At 37.0% G+C, this 25,014-nt stretch overlaps 1 protein-coding gene across 38 annotated transcripts in view; it reads right to left on the bottom strand.

Moving 5' to 3' along the window:
• The window catches only part of NRXN1 (neurexin 1), a 1,383,669-nt gene that overhangs the window by 74,665 nt on the left and 1,283,990 nt on the right, over positions 1-25,014 (bottom strand). The window lies entirely within an intron of this gene.

Raw genomic sequence — 25,014 nt, 5'->3', positions numbered from 1 at the left:
ATTGAATGGCAATTTTCAAATGCCATGTTTATGAGTATTTTTATGGAAGGACTTTGTAAAGGTAATCATGCAACATTAAGAAGTACATTATTAAGATTGTTTGCCAGCTAGAACTACTCCTTTTTAAAGATGAGTTAAGTCTCAATATTATGGCATTTTATCTATCACTAAAAATAAAAACCTAATAAGAACTACAAGATGCACATTCTGTTTAATAAAGTCTGATAAACAAATGAGCTCTACAGTGATGAAATTATGTACTTTATTGTTTGCCATCCTCTGAAATTTAAATCTATTCCTTGATAAGCAAAGACTATACATCTGGAATACCATATGGAATTAAATTCTCCAAACATCTGCTTCCACTGATCACACTCTAGTTAAGAAACATGTTGCTTAGTTCTTCAAGGTATCTGAGATGGTTGTATCTAGTGTGACAGAGATGACTATAAATAATGAAACCATGTTGTGTTTCAAATGACCAGATATTGGAGATTTATAAACAATGCTCAAAGGAAATATTAAACAATCTTCTGAAGTAACATATCAGAAAAGTACACTGGACACTTCTTTTTTGTTGATATTTATTGCCTGGTTTTCATAAATGTTCACAAATTAAATCTAAGTCCTTTTAGAGTCACCCAACACTTGTTAGAAAAAAGTCTGAGAATAAATACTGATAGCTGTGTCAGCATAAGTAAATTGCCACTGAGATTTAGAAGGCTAAAATTGCAGAGTTTATTTTGGTTTGAGAGTCATTTTTAAACAAATTCCTGAAAGACTGACTCTGCATAGTATTTCACAAATTTCTTTAATCAGTATTAACTATCAAGAAACAAATTAATTTTCAAGATTTTTAAAATATGTACTGCACTGTGCCCATTTTATCTGGCATATGCAGTAAAAACATTATTTCAGACACTCAAACACTATTATTTTAAAACTAAGTTAGGGTTCAAAACACATTTCATCAAAAAGAAGATAGTAGGAATAAAACAACAACATCAAAACTGTTCACAATAATATTTTAACTGCACTAGCTTCCAGAAACAGCCCAAATTCTCATCACTAGATAACTATTCTGTTAAATTATGGTACAGCTTCAGTCAAAACACAACTGGTAAACTCCTGTGTGCTTATCTATAGAGACATCTAAAAATAAATTTTTATTTAAACAAAAATTAAAGATGTGTATTTTACATTGTTTAAAGAATATATACCGCATACATCTACAAATATATAATTGTAAATGCAGAAGACATTTTTTAAGTCCATCTGTGTGTGTGTGCCTGTCTGTCTATAATGGTAAAAGCAAAGGAACAGATCTGAGTTTAAAGATCGATTGTCTTTTTGAACCCTAAGACAGCAGGAACCTCACATCTCCACTATAGAGCCCCTACTTCCCCCAGTCCTGAAACCCTTGGATAGGGCCCACTTTCCCGTATGCCTCTCCCAATCAATATCAAATAATATTGCATCCGCCGATCACAACCTAACCAATGCAACGATTGCCACCTCAACATGCTTCACTTCAGATTGTGTCCAGAGACTTCACATGTGGAATGACAACCCTTCAGCTTCATTACTCGGGTGAGACCTTTCCTTTCATAGTACACTCTAATTTCATCTCAGGTGGTTCACTTTCTAACAAAGTCCCAAAACCTAGATATGCACCGGTTTCTTTGAGAGAGAGCATATGTTCACACGTATCCGTAAACTACTGCAAAATATATACCTGAAAGCAGAAGTACACTAGAGTTTGCAGTGAGTACCTCCCTAACACTTCCTCTCCACTATTCCAAGCTTTGGGTCCATGATTGCTCAACAATTTGTTTGGCTTCATATGTTAACTCTCTTTTCAGTCACCAGGTTCCAGATGCCATCAGGATGCTGGCCCACCAATGTGTCCTGGAGCTCAGCTTCCCCAGAGACACACCCTACTAGGGAAAGAGAGAGGCAGACTGGGAGTATGGACCGACCAGTCAACGTCCATGTTCAGCGGGGAAGCAATTACAGAAGCCAGACCTTCTGCAACCCACAATGACCCTGGGTCCATGCTCCCAGAGGGATGGAGAATAGGAAAGCTATCAGGGGAGGTGGTGGGATATGGAGATTGGGTGGTGGGAATTGTGTGGAGTTGTACCCCTCCTACCCTATGGTTTTCTTAATTAATCTTTTCTTAAATTTAAAAAAAAAAAAAGATGAAATTAAAGTGAAAATACTGACTTGCAACTGAAGTAGACTCAGGGTCTCACACTAACCAATGTGGGGCTTGAAATAAATACCTTAAATTCTAATTCTCAACAAAGTAAACAATGCCCTGAGGCTGATCAAAGGAAAAATTCCACACAAAGGCCACAGCACCTCACTCCTTCACCAATATTGGACAAAGCTGATCAATAATACCACCCCTGGCTGACCCTCCAAATCTCTCTGGAAAGCATCAAGAACCATTACCAATGGGCTAGAATTAACAGCTGAATGATTCTGACAGAGGACCAATTGCACTATGCCATTGCAAATTGAAAGGACATTTTGGCTAACCCCACCTTTCCTTTGCCATTACAAGCTATCTGGCATGCTAAAAACACAAACAACACAACAAAAGAACTGCAGCATAATTTTATTTGGTATCATTCATTTCCTTTTAAATCAGGCCTTCGTACGGTTTTCCTAATCTAAACCAGGTGAGATGATGGCTTCTATGCTCATTTATCGTTAATGAAAACATCACTGGTAGGTATTTTAAGGGGGAAAAAATGAGAGGGAAAAATGAATGAAGGGACAGAAGGAAGAGTGGCCTGTTTTTTGATGCAAAAAAAATAGGGTACGTAGGCAGGAAGGGAGCTTCTATATATAGGAAGCTTTCCGTATCAGCTTCTAGCTCTTTCATCTCTGACTGAAGATACCAATAAAAACTTAGAGGTGTTAAAAATGTTGCTTTATTTTCATTTTATCTTATTTTATTTTTTGCTTCCAGGGTTATCACTGGGGCTCGGTGCTTGCACTAAGAATCCACTGCTCCTGGTTACCATTTTCTTCCATTTATGTTGTTGTTGGGTAGGACAGAGAGAAAGTGAGAGAGGAGGGAAAAATTGAGATGAGGAGAGAAAGACAGACACCTGCAGACCTGCTTCACCACTTGTGAAGCAACCTCTTGGCATGTGGGGAGCCGGGGAATCGAACCAGGATCCTTACATTGGTCCTTGCACTTTGTGCACTTAAACTGGTGCTCTACTGCCCAGCCCCCTAAACGTGTTCCAATTTATAGTGACTGATTCATCTAAATTATCTCTGATTTTCACAGGAAAGAATGTAAAGGGATAAGTAGTAAATGGCTTGACTAATTTTAAGAACTTGGACAAATCAACCTCTCTACACCTTAGTTTTCATAGCCAGATGCAATTATGAAGTAACGAAGCGGAGGACTGGCGGTGACGCACGTAGTACAAAGCACACAAGGACCTCTGCAAGGATCCAGGTTGGTGAAGCAGGTCTGCAGGTGGTCTTCCTTTCCTCCTATCTCCCCCTCCTCTCTCAAATTCTCTCTGTCCTATCAAAGAACAAAAACAAACAAACAAACAAACAAAAACAAAAAACCCTGAAAAAAATCTCCTCTAATAGCAGTGGTTGTGCAGGCATCAAGCCCAGGTGTCTATCTTTCTCTCTGTCTTCCCTTCCTCTCTCCATTTCTCTCTGTCCTGTCCAACAATGATGACATCAACAACAATAATAACAACGGCAACAATAAAAACAACAAGGGCAACAAAAAATATTCTTAATGGTTTCATTTGTATTAGAAACAAAGACAAACAAAACAAAGGAACAGATAAAACAAATCCTGAGTTTTGACTGCAGGACTAAGGGTCCAATAGAGAGTGGTAGAGGGTTACTGGTATTTTGTTGGATCTGGTGTGAGCCTGTACCCCAAGAATACACCATAAAATCTAAAAGTAAATGTTCAAGAAATAAAGTAAATTAAGAAGAATAAAGAAAAGACATTAGGGTCAAATCCCCAAATACTGTTGATTTTTTAAATGCAAATTGTCTTCTCTGTACTTGTACCAAAGATAATGGTAAATTGGAAATAGAAAGCATGGGTGACTTTCAAAAGACGTTTGTCAGGAAGTAGCTCTAGTTGTGAAAGAATATAGTAGAGAGGATTATCCTGAACCATTTTCATTTTTCAAAAAGAACAGAAAAATAGAAATTATGGATGATTATAATAGATTGTCTTATATTTATTTCAATTTTGATTTTCATCTGTATAATGGCAGCCTTAGTTTCAGGTCCTGGAGTATTACTAAATGCCTACTCACACTAATTTAATAGTGAAGAGCATGTTGCAGGCAGAATGGAAACTAATGTCTTAAAATTCCAAATCCCACATATTCGCAACTGTACAAAATTTAGTAAGCATCTCATAACTATATTTTAAAAACCTCAGAAGGGCTTACTTAAGAGTTTCAAATTTCTAATTCATTCTCAGGCAACATAATTTCAACAGGTTTTCTGAAGAATAGACATGGGAACTTTTTTATTTTAAAAAACAATATTGGAAAGCGGCAAAAATTGTAGTTGCCAAGAAAGAAATTATGACAAAGAACAGTGCCACTGTCAAAAAGGAAAAATAGCCAAGCTTTTAGAACCATTCATTAAAGGATAATTATCCAAACTGAATTTTACAACATAAACAATGCTTTAGTTGGATATATATTTTAATAAGAAAGATTATGTGCATGGAGAAAATGTGCAAATGGTAGCGTTTAGAATAATGGAACCACACGTAGATAGCCTATTTGGTGTTGGGCTGAATTGGTCCCTACATTACCTCTGCAATTAGGAACCAAGAATGTGAAGATATACAGGCAAGAAAATTTCACATGACCTCAGAGTTCATTTCACTAAGAAAGGGTTTTCTTATGATAGTTCTGTAAACATCTATAGTCAGGTAAACTTTATTTTATAAAATCAACCTACTGAAATGATATCAGACCTTCTCAGTTGTTTATGACAATAAATATGCCAGGAAAGAAATCCTTTTTTTTTTTTCTTAAGAAACAGGAAAGCTCATTTTTAAAATTTTATTTATTTTCCCTTTGGTTGACCTTGTTGTCTTTTTATTGTTGTTGTAGTTATTACTGTTGTTGTTGATGATGTCGTCGTTGTTAGATAAGACAGAGAGAAATGGAGACAGGAGAGGAAGACAGAGAGGGGGAGAGAAAGACAGACACCTGCAGACCTGCTTCACTGCCTGTGAAGCTACTCCCCTGCAGGGAGCCTGGGGCTTGAACCAGGATCCTTAAGCCAGTCCTTGCACTTTGCACCACCTGCATTTAACCTGCTGTGCTACCACCCGACTCCCTGGAGAGAAATCCTTCGTCTGTCTCTCATATGCAATAAAGATTCATGAAAATGAATTGAGAAAACACTGTACAGACATCCTCCAGTCACTTTCTCCTCTCCCATATGGCTTCCAGGTTAGCTAGTTTTAGGTCAAAGGGTAGTCACACTGAAATGTATTCTTTTTAGTATTTATATTGCCATTGTCTAAATCACTTTTTAAAATAATAGGTTTTTTGTTGTACAAATATTTGTACAACAGGATGACTGATTATTCATTTTGATTCTAATTCAATACCTGATGAGTACGGTTAATAAGGAAGGAACTGATTCTTTCAGGATACTGTGTGTAGGACCATACCTACTATCAAATACATATTAATGACATGTCAAACAGTTTTGGTGACTGCCTTGGGGAATTTTTTCACAACCACATTTTGCTAATTGCTTCCTGTGATGTTTTTTATGTGTCCTTTTAACCCCATTTATTTCCTTAAAGTGCAAGATAGGGTTAGATCTGATTAGATGTGAAGTTTTTTTTTTCCCCAAAATGACTTAGTTTTTTGTTTTTTTTTTTAACCAGAGCACTGGTTAGCTCTAACTTATGGTGGTGTGGGGGATTGAATCTGGGACTTTGGGCCGTTAGGCATGAGAATCACTTTGTATAGAAGTATATGTTTTCTATTGACAAAACTGAAATCTAAGGTGGAAACAAAGTACATTTGGGACTGAATATAATGTGATATGATAAAAGTGAGTAAACTGATCATTATATAATATTCCATGAGAAAACTCTAGCAGGAAGATATAGTTATTTCATGTAAATGTAATTAATATCAAATACAATGTTTTTTTTTCCAGATTTAAGGTGTTTAAGTATTAGAATGTGTGGTACAGAGCGATATCAGTAGCCATGTCTATGGCCCAGGGTCTAGCCCTGATACTACATGGAGCTTCATGCCACCAGGGAAGGCTCCCATGCTACGGTGTCTCTCTCAAGCAGACTGAAAATGTAGGACTTGGAGAAGTAAAATCGTGTATCAATGTGGTCCTGATTCTGTAACAACATAAAATAAAATGAAACAATCATAACTAATTTGGATAGCTATTAGTTTGCTTAACTGTAATTTCAAGGAATGAGGTTGAAAACCTATTTGCTTACCATGATTCTGATCCAGTTTGCTTTAGATGTGAGTTTCAGAAACACAACTTAGGTCCCCCTATTTTTACCCACTGTCCCTTGTGATACCAGCCTCTGACATGCTTGATTATCCAATTTAATTTCTAAAACACAGTGTCTTTACTATTAGAGGATGGGAGGTTGAAAAATCTATAGAGAGAGTAGCAATCGTGGATGAAAAGATTCTCATGAGATTTCCTGGAATAGGGTGCATTAAGTCGGGTCATAAATGATGATAGAATTAAAATTAAAAATAGATCTGCCCAGCAATTACACTTCTAGTTATATATCTGAAGAACACAAAACATTGGCCTGTAAAGATGTTCGCAGAATTACTTACAGTAACCAAGATTGGTAAAGAACTCAAGTGTCCAAGGAATGATGAGTGGATAAATATGTATATATAAATATATATATATATATATATTCAATGGGAATAACATTCAGCTACAAGAAAAGGTGAAATCTTGCCTTATGCTACATCATGAATGGAACTGATAGGAATCAGACTAAATGACATGAGTCAGAAGGAAAAAGACAAGATATCTCACTCACATGTGAGCTGCATAGAAACAAAGCAAGGGAACTGAAAGAGTCAAACATAAGGACCAGGTGGTGGCGCACCTGAGTGAGTGCACATGTTAGGATGCACAAGGACCCTGGTTCAAGCCCCCAGTCCCCATTTCCAGGGAGAAAGCTTTGTAAATCATGAAGCAGTGTTGCAGGTGTCTCTGTCTCCTTCTCATTCACCCCCGTCCCTCTTGATTTCTAGCTGTCTCTATCTAATAAATAAAGACAATAAAATGATAATAATAAGTCACTGATCTCCCATGCTGAAAAAATCCAAACATGAGAAATGTTATGCATGTACAAACTATGGTATTTACTGTTGAATGTAAAACATTAATTCCCCAATAAAGAAAAATTTTTAAAAAGCGCTGATGAGAATGTGGTGGGAGGGGCCAGGCAGTGGCACACCTGGTTTAAGCACAGACATTACAGTGCTCAAGGACCCAGGGTCAAACCTCTGGTCCCCACCTGCAGGGGGAAAGCTTCACAAGCGGCGAAGCAATGCTGTCAGTGTCTCTCTGTCTCATCCTCCCCTCTCAATTTCTCTGTCTCTATCCAATAAGAAGTAAATATAAACATACAAAAAAGAATGTGGTGGGAAAGGAGTTCTCTCCTACTATGGTGAGACTGTATATTGGTCCAGACTGTGATAAAATCTGGAGATTCCTTAATATAGTTAAAATGTGTCTGCCAAACAATCTAGAAATTTCCTTCCTAGGTTATCTATAGAAACAATACAAAACACTTACCCAAAGACATCTATGTATACCTATGATGACTTCAGTATTTTTAATATTTGTAATTGTCAAAAATTGGGACTATGGCTAGGGAGGGGAAAAATCAATCATAATCAACCCTCAGTTTTTGACTGCAAAATTTAAGTTGCCAAGGGAGTAAAGATGGAGTATAAAAATGGAGAGGACCCCAATGTGGAGGGATACTGACCCTTTGGTGGTGGACAGAGTTTGGTAGCACATGATTTGAAATGGTATGAAATTGCTCCCCTAAAACACAGTCTTCTAAACCAACATTAACTTCACTAAAATAAAAAAAGAGACAAACAATATATTTTTGTATAAGAGAAGTGTAAAAATGTTTTTGTTTGTTATTTACTTCATATCATTTATTATGATTTATTTTATGTGTTATGTATGAGAGAGAGAAGTTAAAACACTACTCTGATATACAAGATTCCCAGGATTGAACTAGGAAGGTCAGGCATGCCAGTCTAACATTCTATAAATTGAGTTATTTATTTTGTTTTCATTATTCCCATCACCAAAGGTCTGTGTCCCTATCCCCACCACAATAGATAACCACTATAGTTCTCCCACAGTATTGAAAATAGGTTGCTTGTGTGTGTGTGTGTGTTTTTACATTTGTACATTCAATTGTCTATACTCTGCATGTGAGTAAAACCACTCTGTAGATGTCCTTCACCTCCTTACTTGCTTCACTAAGCAAATTTTTCTCCATTTCTATGCACTTTATTCCAAAGAACACACTAGCATCCCTTTTTATTACTTCCTAATCCTCCATTGAGTATATGTTCCATAACTATTTTATCCCATCATCTGTCAAAGGGCATTTTAGTTGTCTCTGCTATTATGAATAAAGCTGCTATAAACATGCGGGTACACACACACACACACACACACACACACACACACACACACACACATGAAAAGATGTTAAAAGTTTTAGGGATGGAGGAACAATTCACCTGGTAGAATGTGTGCTGTGCCATGTTTGTGGCCCAGGTTCAAGTACTGGCACTACCTGGGAGTGTCAGGGTATCAGGGACAGCTGTATTGCTGTGGTATTTCTCCCTCTCTCTCTGGATGAGAAAGTTGCTCAGGAGCAATGAAACTACATGTGTGAGGCTTCTGCTAGTCAAAATTTCAGGGTCAGGGTATCAGGGACAGCTGTATTGCTGTGGTATTTCTCCCTCTCTCTCTGGATGAGAAAGTTGCTCAGGAGCAATGAAACTACATGTGTGAGGCTTCTGCTAGTCAAAATATACTTTCAGTTTATTACGTAAATCACAGAATCCTTCGTCATTTCAACTAGAGAATATAGCAATACTTCTAATATAGAAAATAGGTCCAAGCTGGGGAGACAGCATAATGGTTATGCAGAAGACTTTCTGGTTATGTCTGAGGCTGTGAGGTCCCAGCTTAAATCCACAGCACCTCCAAAAGGCAGAGTGGAGGGTCTGGTCTCTCTCTCTCTCTGAATCTCTCTCTCATTAAAATATAGTAAGTAGGGGGGCGGTGGTAGTGCAACCAGTTAAGCTCACGTTGTGCTGAAGATAGTTTCTTCTTTGGCAGGGGTAGATAGCCTAGTGGTTATGCAAAGAGATTCTCATGCCTGAGGCTCCAAGGTCCCAGGTTGAATCCCCTGCACCACCAAAAACCAGAGCTGAGCAGTGCTGATTAAAAAAAGAAGAAGAAGAAGAAGAAGAAGAAGAAGAAGAAGAAGAAGAAGAAGAAGAAGAAGAAGAAGAAGAAGAAGAAGAAGAAGAAGAAGAAGAAGAGAAAGAAAAAAAAAAAAAAAGAGGTCTGCTTCACCACTCGTGAAGTGTTCCCTCCCCTCCTACCCCCCCGCAGGTGCAGAGTGGGGTCTCAAACCTCAGTCTTTGCTCATGAGAGGAGCTGAGAGTGATGGTTTGGCCATGGAACCTGAAAAATCTCTAAACTTCCTCAGGAATGCTCTACAGATTTGGGGTCTGGTGGAGTAAGTTGGAGGGAACAGGAGAAAAAACAGTCTTTTAGTGGTTGAGCTGGAAGGTGATGTCATCTGCTGGATCAAGTAGGAGAGAAGAAAGAAAGAGAAGCAGGTTTCCAGGTCTGAGTCCCTGGCTCCCCACCTGCTAGCTTCACAAGTGGGGAAGCAGGTCTGCAGGTGTCTATCTTTCTCTCTCCCTCTCTGTCTTCCCTCCTCTCTCGATTTCTCTCTTCTATCCAACAATAATGACAGCTGTAACAATAACACTAACAACAGGTCAACAAGATGGAAAAAGTGGCCTCTAGGAGCTGGGGGTTCCTACTGCAGGCACTGAGCCCCAGCAATAACCCTGGAGGCAAAAATTTATATATATAGTAAATAAAATATTATTTAAAATAGCTAACAAATATTGAGGTGTTATAGAGAATACAATTAAATAATTAATTAAAGTATATGGTTATGACTACAAGAAAATAAATCTATAAAGACACCATAAAAATTCATGCACTTGAACACATGTCAAAGCCCACTTGTATGCCTGAGACTCCTGTTGTTCCATAGCGCCACAGTAAACAAGAACTGAGTGGTACTCTGGCCTCTCTCTCTCTCTCTGTCTCTTTCTCTCATAAAAACAAATGAATTCATTAAAAAAAGCTTACTCCTAATCCCACCACCTTCAAAACTCTTTGTTATTGTTTATTTATACTGTTGTCATTCTTTTACTTGAATTTCATGTTTTTCCAGGTCTTATTTCTATGGACACATACTCTAAAGTCATATTCAGAAATGTAGCTGTAATATGCTTGATGATTTAACTTGAGGTCTATTTGCTTATCCCATCTTAAAATGGCACTGCTTTATGAATAGTAACAGGACCCATCAAACTTGTGTGTTATAACTTATATAATTATTTGGTGTTTTTTGGACAATGGGTCCATCTCTATTGTATATTTACCTGCTGCTATAAATAGCATTTTTCTTCCTATGTAGTTTTTCACTGAAGTTTCCATAAGTAGGATTGCTGAGCCTAAAGACAAGTGTTTTTACAGATCTTGAAACAATCTGTCTAACTACATCTCCAATGACTTATTCTAATTTTCACATTGTCTCCAGCATGCGGTGTTCCACTGCATCTTCACTGGTGTGAACATGTTGTCTTTTCTATCTGGAGATGCCCTTTCAATTTTTCTAAAAAATTCTAGTAAACTCCTACACATTGTTTTGTACTGAGCACAAATGCTACTCTTTCTTCCAGCTTTCTCAAAGTTCCTAGGCAACATTAGTCATTATTCTACTATGTTCGCATAGAATTTTGCTGTAATGCCATGTTTAGCCCTATCTAAAGTGTGGTGTTATAGCTATTCATATATTCTCCTTTTTCTTCTTCCTTGATTATTAGCAACTCAGGAATTGAACTTCTGTCCACATTGTCTTTGGAAACTTAAGCCATTAATACAGAACCTGGTACTGATAAATTTTATTATCTTTCTTCATTTATTGGATAGAGATAGCCAGAAATTGAGATGTATGGAGGGACAGAGAGGAAGAGACAACTGCAGTACTGCTTCATACTCTCAAATCCGCCCCCCCAAAGGTGGGAACCAGGGGCTTGAACCTGGGTAACATGTGTGCTCAACCAGGTGTGCCACCACCAGGCACCAAAAATTAATCACTTTTTTTTTTAATTTTCATTTTATCAGAGCACTGCTCAGATCTGGACTGAATCTGGGGCTTTGGAGCCTTAGACATGAGAGTCTCTTTGCATAACATTATGCTACCCAGCTCCACCAGAACCTGGTATTTATTAGACATGCAGTTAAATGCTTGCTAAGTAAATAAAGAATGAATGAATGAATGAATGTATCAATGTGGTGTTCCTTGAACAAGTCTTCTGTGAACTTTTCGTGTTTAAATGTTTTAGCAATTCTATTATTGCCCACAGTGTCCTAGGAAAATTGATATTTTTATAGGTCTGCTTTATAATATTTTCTATATAAACATTTTTAGAACTATGTTTTTATAATTTCACTTATCTACATCAGATTTTGTTGTCATAACTGTGATAGGCTATGAATCAACACTGTGTTCTTTACATAGTGACTTTGGAATGTACAGGAGTCAGGAAATACATCTTTCTATTTCAATATAAGAACAATTTTTTTGAGTAGTATGCTAGGACTAGTGAATAAGATTAGAAAACTTCCTGTGAGACAACAGTGTGTAGACAGAATAGAGTTTTTAAATAAACACTAATAATGAGTTATTTGATAACATAATCAATAATTAGTATCACATTTGGTCACAGTCAACATATACTCTTCTATTTTACCTTACTAAAGCCTAGTAAGAAATACAGAGAAGGACTGGTGAGATAACATACTGGTTAAGCAAAAAGACTTTCATGCCTCAGGCATCAGAGGCACCAGATTCAATTCCAAAGCACTGCCATAAGCAAGAGTTGAGCAGTGCTCTGGTAAACAAAGAAAGGGGTGGGGACAGGGAGGAAGAGAAGTGCCGAAATAAATACGTGATAACTTGGAAAGGAAAGTAGTCTGAATTACAGATATGTAATTAGTAGGTGGAAAAACCAGGACTCACATGATTAAGTATGATTTGGGCCCTCATTCTAATAAAATATTGGATTCCATTTTTTTTTAATTAACCATATTGAGAAAACAAGCTTTAAAATAGTGTAAATTTGACTTGTGATTTCAAAACCAAATAAAAACTTCGATAAAAGTATTTTTGAGATAATGCTTATGGATTATTCAATATGAAAAAATAAAGAATATCAGAAGACTTTTATTAAAATAGTGGTAAATGGAAGAAGAATGTTTTGTTTCCTTTTCTTGAAGCTACTCATAGTTTATAGAATGTACATTCAGTAGAACAGCTCAGTTGTTGATTTATTCACTTAGTCTTTCAGTTATTTAATCATACAACTAGAATACATGGTATAACTAGGTACAAAGACCTGTGGAAAATAATAATAATAATACGGCAGTTTATCTCTAATAAGATTTATATTCTTTATTACTCTGTAACACACACACACACACACACACCATATTAGTAAAAGTTACACTGCATAATAAACCTTTTGAAAGTTTAGAGGTAAAAGATGACTTCTAGCATAATGCCCTGGGTTGGGCTTTCTGTGCTTCGCACCATGTACGCTTAACCCACTGCGCTACTGCCCGGCCCCCTTGAGTAGCACATTTTTATAGTAACTGCATTTAAAAAAATGTTTACTCATTTTTGTGAAGCTATTTTTAATAAATTTGTGATTAATAGTGATCTAGATCAAGGATGTAGTTCCACATAACAGTGTATTCACTGGGAAAAATTTTTTGAAAAGCATAGAATTATGTACCTTTTAAAAATCTGATTGAAAAGAAGATACACAGTTGTTATTCTATATCATTTATATATACACATATCATTTGTTTCTGAAAACAGTCTACTTCACTCTCTTGAATAAAAGGGAAGTGAATCTAAACACTGCTTTACAAAAATTGTCTGAGCTAGATCACTGCTCTCTGAGGTTACTTTTATCTGTTTTATTTTATGAGTTTCCTTTTTTTTTAATTTTCTTGAGGAAATGTTTTACGAGGCTGTTTTCACATCTCACCCTTTGCTAAACTGTCATTTCCTTCCCAAATATTTCTATAATATTTAGAAATTACATTAATTGTTACTTTTTGGTATCTAATGTACATCTCTGTATAATGTTGTACTCCTACTTCAAATCCTCCTGGTGGAGAAGACCATGTCTCACAAAACTTAGATTTCCTTTGTCACATGTAGTAGGACTGCCTGGAATCATGTTGTATTAACATGCAACTTACGATCAATGAATTACTGGAAAGTACAGATGTTTTATAGACCCTTTAACAGTCTTTAAAATATGCACTGTAGTAGTATTCATGAGGCTTGCCCAATTCTGAGCTTGTGTCAACATTTTCTAGCTGTATCTGAATTTAACTAAGATGCAGTAAAGTGCTTACTTAACCAGCACCTATGACTCTTAGAAAAGAAATATGAACTGAGAAACAAAGATTCCAGAGGAGTTATTATTGTACTTATATCTGTAAAAACCATCCTGCTATATCACTAGGCAGATAATATTTACATCTAACCGAATTTTGCATTTTCAATTATAAGGTAATTGAAAGCAAACAAAATGGAGGAAAAGTCAGTTTAGCTGTCAGAGAAAGAGTTCCTCATATCAATAAATGAAAAGGAAACATAACAGGGAAAAAATCAGTTATTTTTATTTATTCTACCTTAAAATCAAATACTCTGAGATACACCCACATAGTAACTGAGAAATGAAAGTTATATGTTTATCCTGGCTTAATATTTGCAGAGTGGCATGGCTGGTAAAATAAAACCTAAAGAATGAAACAGTACTCCTAAATTAAAGGCTTTATTATACAATAAATAATCCTTTTCACTCTCCCAAAATGCTTCTATTATCCCCAAATCTGGAGAAAACCACTGAGAGAAGCTTAGTGCCTCCCATTGCACTCCCATCAGATAACTGTTTTGACTATTATACCATAAAAATCACATATGCTGAATAAAAGGTTTTTTCCCACTAAAATTTGGGTAGATTAACAAAGTAGCTACTGAATTGGGACCAAGAAAAAAAGGGGGGCACCTAATCTGATCATCTGAGTTGACTCTTCTTTTGTAATGTATCAATGGACTGCAAATATTCTACACCCTTTTCAGATGAGGTCCACAATACCTACAGAAACATGAAGTAAAAACCTTAAGGCTCAGTGGTTTAGCAGAGTTCTCCTAAGTATGTCATACTAACCTAATTCAGCTCTTACATAACTTATGTAAGGAGAATGACCAAGCTTTGCCTATCCTGCCTGTGAACAATTATTGAAGTGTCGTTGTACAAGTAAATCTGTCAAGTGAGGGACAATGGGGAGATTTATGGGTAATTAATATTTGATCTCTTAAATGCCAATATCTGAAATGGCAATAACTGACAAAAAGTAGTTTATACAATTATGTGTTATTGTAATAGGGCTAATCAAAATACCCTAGTACACATTGTGAATGCCGAAATTACATTTGTAACAACTGAATGTAAAAAGCAAAATAATGACCCAAAAGAAGTTAGATAGAGGTTCTCACTAGCTGTTCATACACATGTTCTGTGAGCACTTTAAAGAAAAGCCTAGTGGAATATGACAGCCTTATTCTAGATTGCTCAGTATGAATTATGAGTAACTGCATGCTACTTCTAGTTTATGAATGTTAAGACTGCTTAATTCTTATAATAAGCTGGTTGGGAGTCCTTAACTGAATTATGAAAATTCAGGTTCAATGATTTTTGTGCCATTGATCTATGAAAAAAAAAAAAACAAATGCTTCATAGTTCTAATTCAGATTGTAATCCTTCAAGTGGAGATTTGGAATCAAGCACAGGTCAAGAATCAGTATTTGAATATCATTGCTGTAAAGTTTATTTTATACCCATATAAACAGATAAAAATAAGTTACCTAACAAATACATGTTGATTCTTCTGTGGCAAACCTATTTAAGAATGAGAACACAACAGTCAATTACATAATAATTTTGTATCATTTTATTGGGGGGGTAATGGTTTATAGTAGCTGTTGACACATGGGTATAATCTCTTATCTTCCTATGATAGGTGCCTAACTTAGGTCCTTTTCCACCATTGTGTGCCAGGATCCCAATGGAGGTCCTGGCTAGCTATAAAAAACAAAAACAAAAACAAACAAACAAAAAAAACAATAAGCCAGTATTCAACCAACAGATTACTGTCATAGCCCTCTACCAGAGATAAGGAATATGAGATTAGCTGAACAAGTTGGGTTTACTAATTATCAACTCTATTAATTGCAAGGAAGATCACATAATATGAAACACTATGAAGTTTATCTTGGCAAGATGACTTTAGAAAAGACTGTTTGAAGTTGCATTGGGTGGCTTGAGGATGGACTTTAAGAAAGCAGGTGTTTGTTCTGGTCAGGAAATGGAAGCAATTCTACAGTTGGGTATCTCAATAAATCTTACCTATATCAAGAGCAGACTAGTGTGAGGATAAAGTGGTGGCTGTGATTAAACTGTAGCCACTCATTTAAGCCAAGAGATAGTTTTAATAAAGGAAACTGAAGCCAGGCAGAAATCTCCCATGTCCCCCTGTAAGTACATCTACTAACAGGGTGCTGCCTCCCTCATCACTACAAAATGCTTCTCAATGAAGGCTTTAGGGTTGACTTCTGCAAGCTTCTAAAGGTCTGGCCTCCTAAGTTGCTTTCTTTTGACATGTTAGCTATTTAAATTGATGAATAAAGGGACCTATGAGATAAAAAAAAAAATTACTTGTTCCTAACAGTCTTTCTTCTAACCTAAGGGAAATTACTTGTTCCTCACAGTATTTCTTCTAACCTAAAAACTTCTACTTTGTGACATTATCTGAGTCTTCTCCTCAACTGCTTGAAGGCCTAGAGGATGAGGAAAATTTCCCTCAGGATCCCAACATGAGGTGTTTGTTTAGAGAAAGGAAATATCTTTATATTGCAACAAGATGTACCTTAACATCATAAAATTCAGGCCTTTACTAAAGTATGACACTGCCTGCTGTAAGCAATCTTCTTCTTGATCTTCTTCCTCTTCTTTCTCCTCCTCTTCCTTTTCTCTGTTTTTTTTTTCTTTTTTTAAATTTATTTATTTATTTAATTATTTAAGAAAGGAGACATTAACAAAATCATGGGATGGGGGGGGTACAACTCCACACAATTCCTGCCACCCAATCTCCATATCCCATCCCCTCCCCAATAGCTTTCCCATTCTCTGTCTCTCTGGGAGCATGGACCCAGGTTGTGGGTTGCAGAAGGTGGGAGGTCTGGCTTCTGTAATTGCTTCCCCGCTGAACATGGGCGTTGACTGGTTGATCCATACTCCTAGTCTGCCTCTCAATTTTTTTTTAAGTTTTTTTTTTCCCCTCAAGAGTTATTGCTGGGTCTCAGTGCATGAATACACTGCTCCTGGAGGCCATTTTTCCCATTTTTGTTGCCATTGTTGCTGTTGCTGTTGTTGGATAGGACATAGAGAAATTGAGAGAGGAGGGGAAGACAGAGAGGGGGAGAGAAAGATAGACACCTGCAGACCTGCTTCACTGCTTTTCCCCCTGCAGGTGGGAAGCTGAGGGCTCAAACAGGGAACCTTGTGCTGGTCCTTGTGCTTCGCACCACGTGAGCTTAACCCACTGCGCTACCACCTGGCTCCTTTCTTTCTCCTGCTTTTCATTCTCTTCTCTTCTTCTTTTCCTTCTTAACTTCTTTCCTTCCTACCTCTTTGCTCCCAGGATTATACTGGGGCATGGTGCTCACACAACTCCACCACTCCCAGTGGATATATTTTTTTCTTTTACTTTCTGTTTTGATAGAGGGTGAGAGAAAAGAGGAGAGAGGGTGAGAGAGAGAGAGAAGAGACACCTCAAGCACTGCTTTACCTGTAAAGCTTCCCTTCTGCAGATGAGTTTGACCCCAGTTCCTTGAACATGGTAATGTGTATTCTACCAGTGTGTCACCACCTGGCCTGAGTGCACATTATAGTTGTTCCTTATAGCCAACAAAGCTACTGGTGGCCATGTTGCAAAAGTCAGAGACTTCTCTGGGTCCCTACTCCTGAACTTTCACATACATCCACTCCCCACCCCCCTTTAAAACCTCTACCTGTCTTCTAGTCAGGAAGACAGTAATTTCAGAGTATGTGACAGGTCATCTGCTCATGAAGCTCACCCTCAGCCCACTCAAATTAAAAATTTTCTGCAACAGACAGTTTGTTGATAACTTGACATTTTGTGGGTTACAAAGTAACATTGATTTTTTTGAAAATCAATTATAAGCCAACTAATGATGTGGCTTTGTGCTGTGTTACTTGATCAAGGTCTCAGCATAACTGGTCTCATGCTGTCATTCTGTGAAACCAAGACAGTTTTTGTCTAATAGGTTAGTAACAATTTATCTGTGAATTCCAGGCCAGTTTCTAATGACACCAAGGCTTCTCTCCCTGTGTACCCCTGACCAGTTCTCAGATACTAGGTGGTTCCGGCCTCCATCAGCCAGCCAACCAACCAAGCAGTAAATCAATGAAAAATATTAGTAAGGAACAGAGTAAAGGGGAATGGGACTTTATATTGTGTGCTTTTGGAAAGGCTGTTAGACTTGAACAAGCAGAAATCAAATGTGATTTTCTGTGGAAAGTTCGTATGCTAGAGAAGTATGTTTAGGCCCTAAGCAGGTAAGATGTTAATGTTTTTGTGACAAAGAAAGATAGTGAAAAAAACTGAGAAAAAAAAATATATAAATGTAAATAGTTGGAGAAATAATAGTCAACCCATATCTGTGACCTTGGGAGAACTACTGTAGTTTCCAATAAAGGGGATAGGGACAGAGAACTCTTGATGGTGGGAATGGTGCAGAATTATATCCCTGTTATACATAATTCTGTAAGTGAATTTTAAATCACTAATTAAAAAAATTTAAAGAGAAAGAATGAAAGAATGAATGATAATGTAAGCCAAGAATGGTTAGTGAAAAATGAGAAGGCAGAGGAGAGTCAAATGGGAGAGGAAGTGGTCTGAGACTTTAAAAGCAATCAGCGGACACTATAAACTAGCAATTGTAGGGACTGCTCCACTCTCCAAAGGGAGGCTGGGTTATCCTGCCCTGCCACTCCAAGATAACTGGTCCAGAAATAAATGCAGCCTAGAAGGGTTCCAGCTATGACCATCAACAATGAGCTCAGACTGATAGGGATGCAGAGGTTTTATAGGCTCCTATGCTAAATATGAATATGCATGAGTCCCCAGTCAGATTAATGTGGTTAACAATTAATTGTGTGTGTGTGTGTGTGTGTGTGTGTGTGTGTGTGTGTGTGTGTTGTGTCTGTGTGTGTGTATTCAAGTTTGGGAGCTACTCTCTTCCTTAATCCAACTTTCTACTTCTTTTCTCAACTTTGACACCACCCTCCCAGACAATACTTCTAGTCCACCTTCATGTTAACTCTCAAGCTCAAGCAAAGATTACTAAAGTCATGGACCCCTCGGGACATACCTAAAACAGACATCTCAGCTTTTTTTTTCACCCTAGTGCCCCTGTTCTCATTTGCTCTGTTCCTATTGTTTGGTTTCTGCTTATTAAACATTTCCTCCTACTTCATAATTTACTGCCTTTCCACCACCAAGTTGCAGTTGCTACTACAATTCCATCCTAATTTCTTTGGCAAAGGACCTCACCTATATATCCTGGGACTTCACCTCTTCAGAGTCCTACCGTACTAGAAAAGATACAAACAGTCTGGGGGTATGGATCTACCTGTCAATGTCTATGTCCAGCACAGATGCAATTACAGAAGCCAGAACTCCTTTCTTCTGCACACCCAAAAAGAATTTTGGGTAACAGTTGTGGGGGAGGGATGTGAAGATAAGGGAAGATAACCAGAGTGGAAGATAACCAATTGGAAGATAACTAATTCCACTTGGGTCCAAAATGTTTGTCACCAGAAAGCTTTCTTTTTATGCCATCAATGAAAGGGAAGTGAATCTGACCAGAGGACATCAGGCACTGTTTCACTTATCTGAGAAGAGGATAAAGGAAGGGCACTCATAAGTTGTGATAGGTGTAGGAGTGACTTAGAAAAGAACTGAAGGCAGGACCATAGGGGGAAAATGGAAGAAATACAAATAGATATGCATACACATATACATGTAGACATAAAGTTAACTCCTATCTGTGACTCTGGGAGAACTACTGCAGTTTCCACTGGAGGAAGAAGAGTACACAAAAGTCTGGTGGTGGGAAAGGTGTAGAAGTATACCCCTATTATCTTAGAAATTTGTAAATCACTATTGAATCACTAATTAAAATTTTTTAGAAGAGCAATGAGGGGGTTGCCAAAATACACATCTGGATAGTGTACTAGCCCCCTATTGTACCAGAGGAAGCTTTGGTTCTAAGTGTCTTTCTCTCGCTATCTATCTCTCATCTTCCATCTGATAAAGTCAGTGAGAAATGGTAAAGTCCTGGCAATGAAAATTTTTTAAAAAGTGATGAAATATTGCTGGAGTTCAGAGTATGATAATGATACACTTTCACTTATGTATTTAAAAGATCATCTTGGATGGTCAATGGAAAATGTTGCAGAATAGATAAGAATGTGAGATGACAGCTAAGTTTTGTAGGTTTTTTTCTGTAGACAAGAGATGTTAGTGTCATGGCCTAGAGTGGTATTAGAAATGAACAGAGTTGGCTGTGGTTTTTTTTTTTTTTTTTTTTGATATCACAGCATGGGCTTTATTTGTGGGAGGGGAGCAGCAAATGTGAATAAATGGAGAGCTCATTCTATTTACCAGATTCTTAATGTCAGTGACAATCCTCTTAGTCATATATATTTGAATTTCTGATTTTCTGAAGGCGATAGATGTTGAGTGAGATAATTCATTATGTGGTAAGCGTTGACAATTATAAACCTCAAAACTGTCCCCATTATGGATTGGGTGGTAGCTCATACAGTGTAGTGAATACTTTACTAGGAAGAGGAACGGCTTTGAAGTCATGGAACCCCCCACATAGTTATCTGCATAGGGGAAGCTTTATGAGCGATAGAGTACTATTGTGGTGTCTCTTTTCTTTCTGCTTCCCTGTTTCTATATCTCTTTCCATCTCTCACCCTCAATATTAAAAAATAATATTTATCTACATTTTCTAACTTACAGGTGAGGTTTTATTCCAAAGTATTGATCAGTATGTATCTTAACAGTAGCACAGTACAAAATAACCTAGGTCTATACAGAACAAGTCAGTCAAATAATCTTGTTGTAAATAAGCACTGTGTCTCCTGCCCATTTAGTAAAAAGATGCAAAAAACAGATTAAAAAAAATATTTTTAAAGTAAAGAAACATTATCACAACAGATTAAAAAGAAACCCAAAGATTGTAAATTTTGCCCCACTTATACCTTTTAACAAGGTATCTAAAATTACATCCACAATTCAAGTGAATAGTACATATGCTTATCTTGAAAGTTTCTTAGGAGAATTAACTGTGAGGGTATTTGCTGCCTCTTATCAAGCTCTGAGGGTCACATGCCCATCAGATGGCATTATCTAATTTCCTGCTCCATATCTAGATAGTGCTGCCCTTGGTAAAAATATGGCATCTGGGTAATTAAGTATGGACAATAAATGACTGCTTTTTGAAAATTACACTGGGTTTCTTCCTTTTTTCTCACAAGATGGATCCTTCAGGAAGCAATAATGAAGCATGGTATGGGGGCACTCTTCATTAATACCTGTGGAGACTCATTGCTGGAGTCCCCACTTTCTTTCCAGTGGGATAATGACCCAGCAAAGGAGCCTAGATCTCTGGGGTATGTTTTCTTATTGTGGCATCCAACAGTTTAAATGTCATTATGTGTGTGCATAATCTGGTGTGGTGCATAAGTAGTAGGTTTATTTTTTTTATTTGTGTATTAATATATTGGAGCAATATAAAAGACAAAAATAATTTGTTTAAAATATCTTGCTTGGATTGCCCTTAGAAGGCACCAGAGGAGTCGCTTAACAGATAACATGGCACCTGGTATAATACCAACCTATCCACAATTGTGTATTGCATTCAACACACGTAAAACTTTTTTCTTTTTTTTCCTTTTTCAGAGCACTGCTCAGCACTGTTTATGGTGGTGCAGGGGATTGAATCTGAGACTCTGAAACCTCAGGTATAAGGATCTCTTTGAATAACCATTATGCTATCTACCCTGCCCACACTTAGACTCTTGATGAGTTAGAGCATGCTTAAACTGTACTGATAAGAAGTTCCTGGGAACTACAACAATAAAACAAGGGCAACAAAAGGGAATAAATAAATAAATAAATATTTTTTAAAAAGAAGTTCCTGGGATTGGGAGTCAGGCAGTAGCTCAGCGGGTTAAGCGCAGGTGGCACAAAGCGTAAGGACTGGCACAAGGATCCCAGTGGAGCCCCCAGCTCCCCACCTGCAGGGGAGTCTCTTCATAGGCATTGAAGCAGGTCTACAGGTCTCTATCTTTCTATCCCCCTCTGTGGCTTCCCCTCCTCTCTCCATTTCTCTCTGTCCTATCCAACAGCAACGACATCAATAACTTCAACAATAAAACAACAAGGGCAACAAAAGGGAATAAATAAATAAATAAATATTTTTTTAAAAGAAGTTCCTGGAATCACGTGGCTACAAATCTAAGCTGTGTGAAATCATCACAGCTAAGGAAACTGCTTCACGGAAACAAAGAAGGTAGTTATTTAAGGCCTAGAGATGACCTATTAAAATGATACCCTCAGTCAGTTAGGCTCATTCAGTCTCATAATTTTGTAAATCACTACTGAATCACTAATAAACATTTCTTTAATTCATTTTGCATGTTTCCCTCATGAAGGACAAATAAGAAATGGGTAGTAAATTTCTTGATTTTAAAATAAATAAATAAAATAAAAGTGAAAAAAAAAAAGAGCAATGAGAGGGTCGCTGAATAGGGGGCTAGTACCATTATATGATTATATAGGCAGACCACAAAGAACTCAACTTTGTGTAAGGCAAAGGTGAAAGCAAGTTTCTAGAAGCTAATCAACAGATTTGCAGTTTTCTTTCACTTTGGCTCATAGCACCAAAGAAAAACCATGAAGCATAAAAAACGAGTTTCTGTCACCCCAGTGCCTTATATCCAATGTTTCAGAAGAATGAAATATTGACATATTAAGATGTAGCTCTCACAGTTTCAGCCAACTCAAAGGAATGACTGAACCTCTGCTGGGTAACAGGAACCACATCCAGGGAAGGGAGAAAAATTGTTCATTCTTTCCAGTCTTCTTTCTATCTTTGGGTTCCTTATACTTAAGGATACATAATTCTTTAGTGATTGAAGAGGGTGGTAACATATGTCAAACATGTAAAGTCAAGGCATTTAAACTTATACTTAAGATGTCAGTGGAGGAAAAAATAAAAGAAAGGTAGCTTATAATTTCTGCCAATTAAATATGCAAGAAAAACTGAGTTTAATACTTTTAAAAAATACCTCCTTGATTTAAAAAAGAGACTTTTCCAATTTAGCAACAGTGTTACTAATTATTGTCGATGTTTTAAAATTTGAGTCTTTCTTTCAATGACAATGTCATTTTCTTAAGGAAATCTTGATTGGCAGGATCCCTCCTGTATCTTATACATCTCTTTTGAGAGAAAACTAAGCCTTTTAAATGCAATCATAAAAGCAGTAAAACGCTAGCACTTTTCACATTATTTTCAAAAGTCAATTTAACTGAAAAATAGTAATGAATTGTTATTTCTTGTGTAAAGATACAATAGCTGTATGGTTTAAAAGGAAAAAAAAAAAACATGGACATATAAGCACAAGATCCCAAGTTTGATCCCCAGTACTGCATATGTCAGAGTGATGCTCTGTGTATGTGTGTGTGTGTGTGTGTGTGAGAGAGAGAGAGAGAAAGACAGAGAGAGAGAGAGAGAGACAAAGAGAGAGAAAGACAGAGAGAGAGACAGAGAAATAATCTTAATACATGGTGTATTACAACAAAGCAAAGGACTCTGCGGAGTGCGAGGGTATATAGCAAGAAAACTCTGGGGGCCTGGTACATAATGAAATTTTATGCATATATCAATGACTGGACTATAAAGTAGTAAGCCCCTCAATAAAAAATAAAATAAAGGTAAAAATAATCATCTTAATAAAATTCCATTTAAATAATTAAAAAAGTTAGAAAGTGTGAGTCTCCAGGGTCTCAAGATTCTCAAAATTTGGGGATGGTTTCTAGGAATCTATTATTCTCTTTAAAAATATTTTAACATCTATTTACTTATGAGAGAGAGAGAAAGAGTAAGAGGGGGAGTAAAGGAAGACAGAGGCAGATGAGAGAATCAGACCATCACTCCAGCACATGTGATTCCAGGAATCAGACTCTGTACCTTATGCCTGAGAGTCTAATGCCTCATCCATTGTACCACCACACAGGTTACCTTTGAAAAATATTTACTCAGCACCTATAGTGGGCAATGATCTCTGTAGGAAATTGGGAGTTGGGTGAGAACAATCATGATTTACAACTATACATTAAATTTTGACTCTACCCTCAAGGACTTTATGGAATAAATGAGGAAGAAGCATATTATTTCCCAACTTATACTAAAAACAGGTATAAGATTGTGAAAAGCAGATAAGATTATGTAAATTAAGAGGAGGAATGAATCGAATTTTAGAATGAATCAGGACGCAATTCTAGAAGTAGGTATAACTGACTTTGCCTATAAAAATGGGGAACTCTTCTGACATATACAGAAAGGGAAAGGACATCTTCCTTGAAAGTGACAGGATGAGTAAGGAAAGCAAAGCAAGCAAGCAAGGTGGACCTATATATCTTTTCTTTTCTTTTACTCTATTCTTCACTGAGGGGCAGACTATAAATAGATATTGATGAGTGACAGTGCATGGTAAACTAATGACCACCAAATCTCCAGAATCTCTGAAAATATGTTGCTTTGTGTGGCACAACAGATTCTGCAGATATAATAGGCATCACAAAATGAAGACTGGGGAGAATATCTTGGAGTATGCAAGTGGACTCAGTGTAATCACAAAGATTCTTAAAAGTAAAAGAGAATTTAGGAAGATACTGTGCCAGACTTCCACGTCTGAGGCCTTAGAGTTCCCATATTCTATTCCTGACATCACTCACTATCTGCCAGAACTGAGCAGTTTTCCTGGTATCTTGTATCTGTTTCTGTCTTTCTCCTGAAAAATAAATATATCTTTAAAAATCGTGAAGAAGGAAGACAGGGAAGTCAGAGTCTGAGAAGTCAGTGAGGAAAGCAGAGGTGAAAGTGAGGTAAAGAAAGGATCTTGATTCCATGGATACAGGTAGCTTCTAAAAACCCCAAGAGTCAGTGTAATAGATTCCTTCCTAAAGCCTCTAGGAAAAAAAAATAGAACCTTGTCAGCTCATTTTAGGTCTCTGGCCTCCATAACTGTAACATTATAAGTTTATGCTGTTTTAAGCCATTATGTTTATAGCAATTTGTTATGGCAATGGTAAAAACACACTAAAGTCATTAAACGTATCATATTTACAGTCAGTAATAGTCTGTCCAATCCTTCT

The sequence above is a fragment of the Erinaceus europaeus genome, chromosome 3 (genome assembly GCF_950295315.1).
Source record: "Erinaceus europaeus chromosome 3, mEriEur2.1, whole genome shotgun sequence".
NCBI classification, from domain to species: Eukaryota; Metazoa; Chordata; class Mammalia; order Eulipotyphla; family Erinaceidae; genus Erinaceus; species Erinaceus europaeus.
Note: the sequence above shows the minus strand (reverse complement) of the source record. Positions and strands in the feature narration are given on the sequence as shown.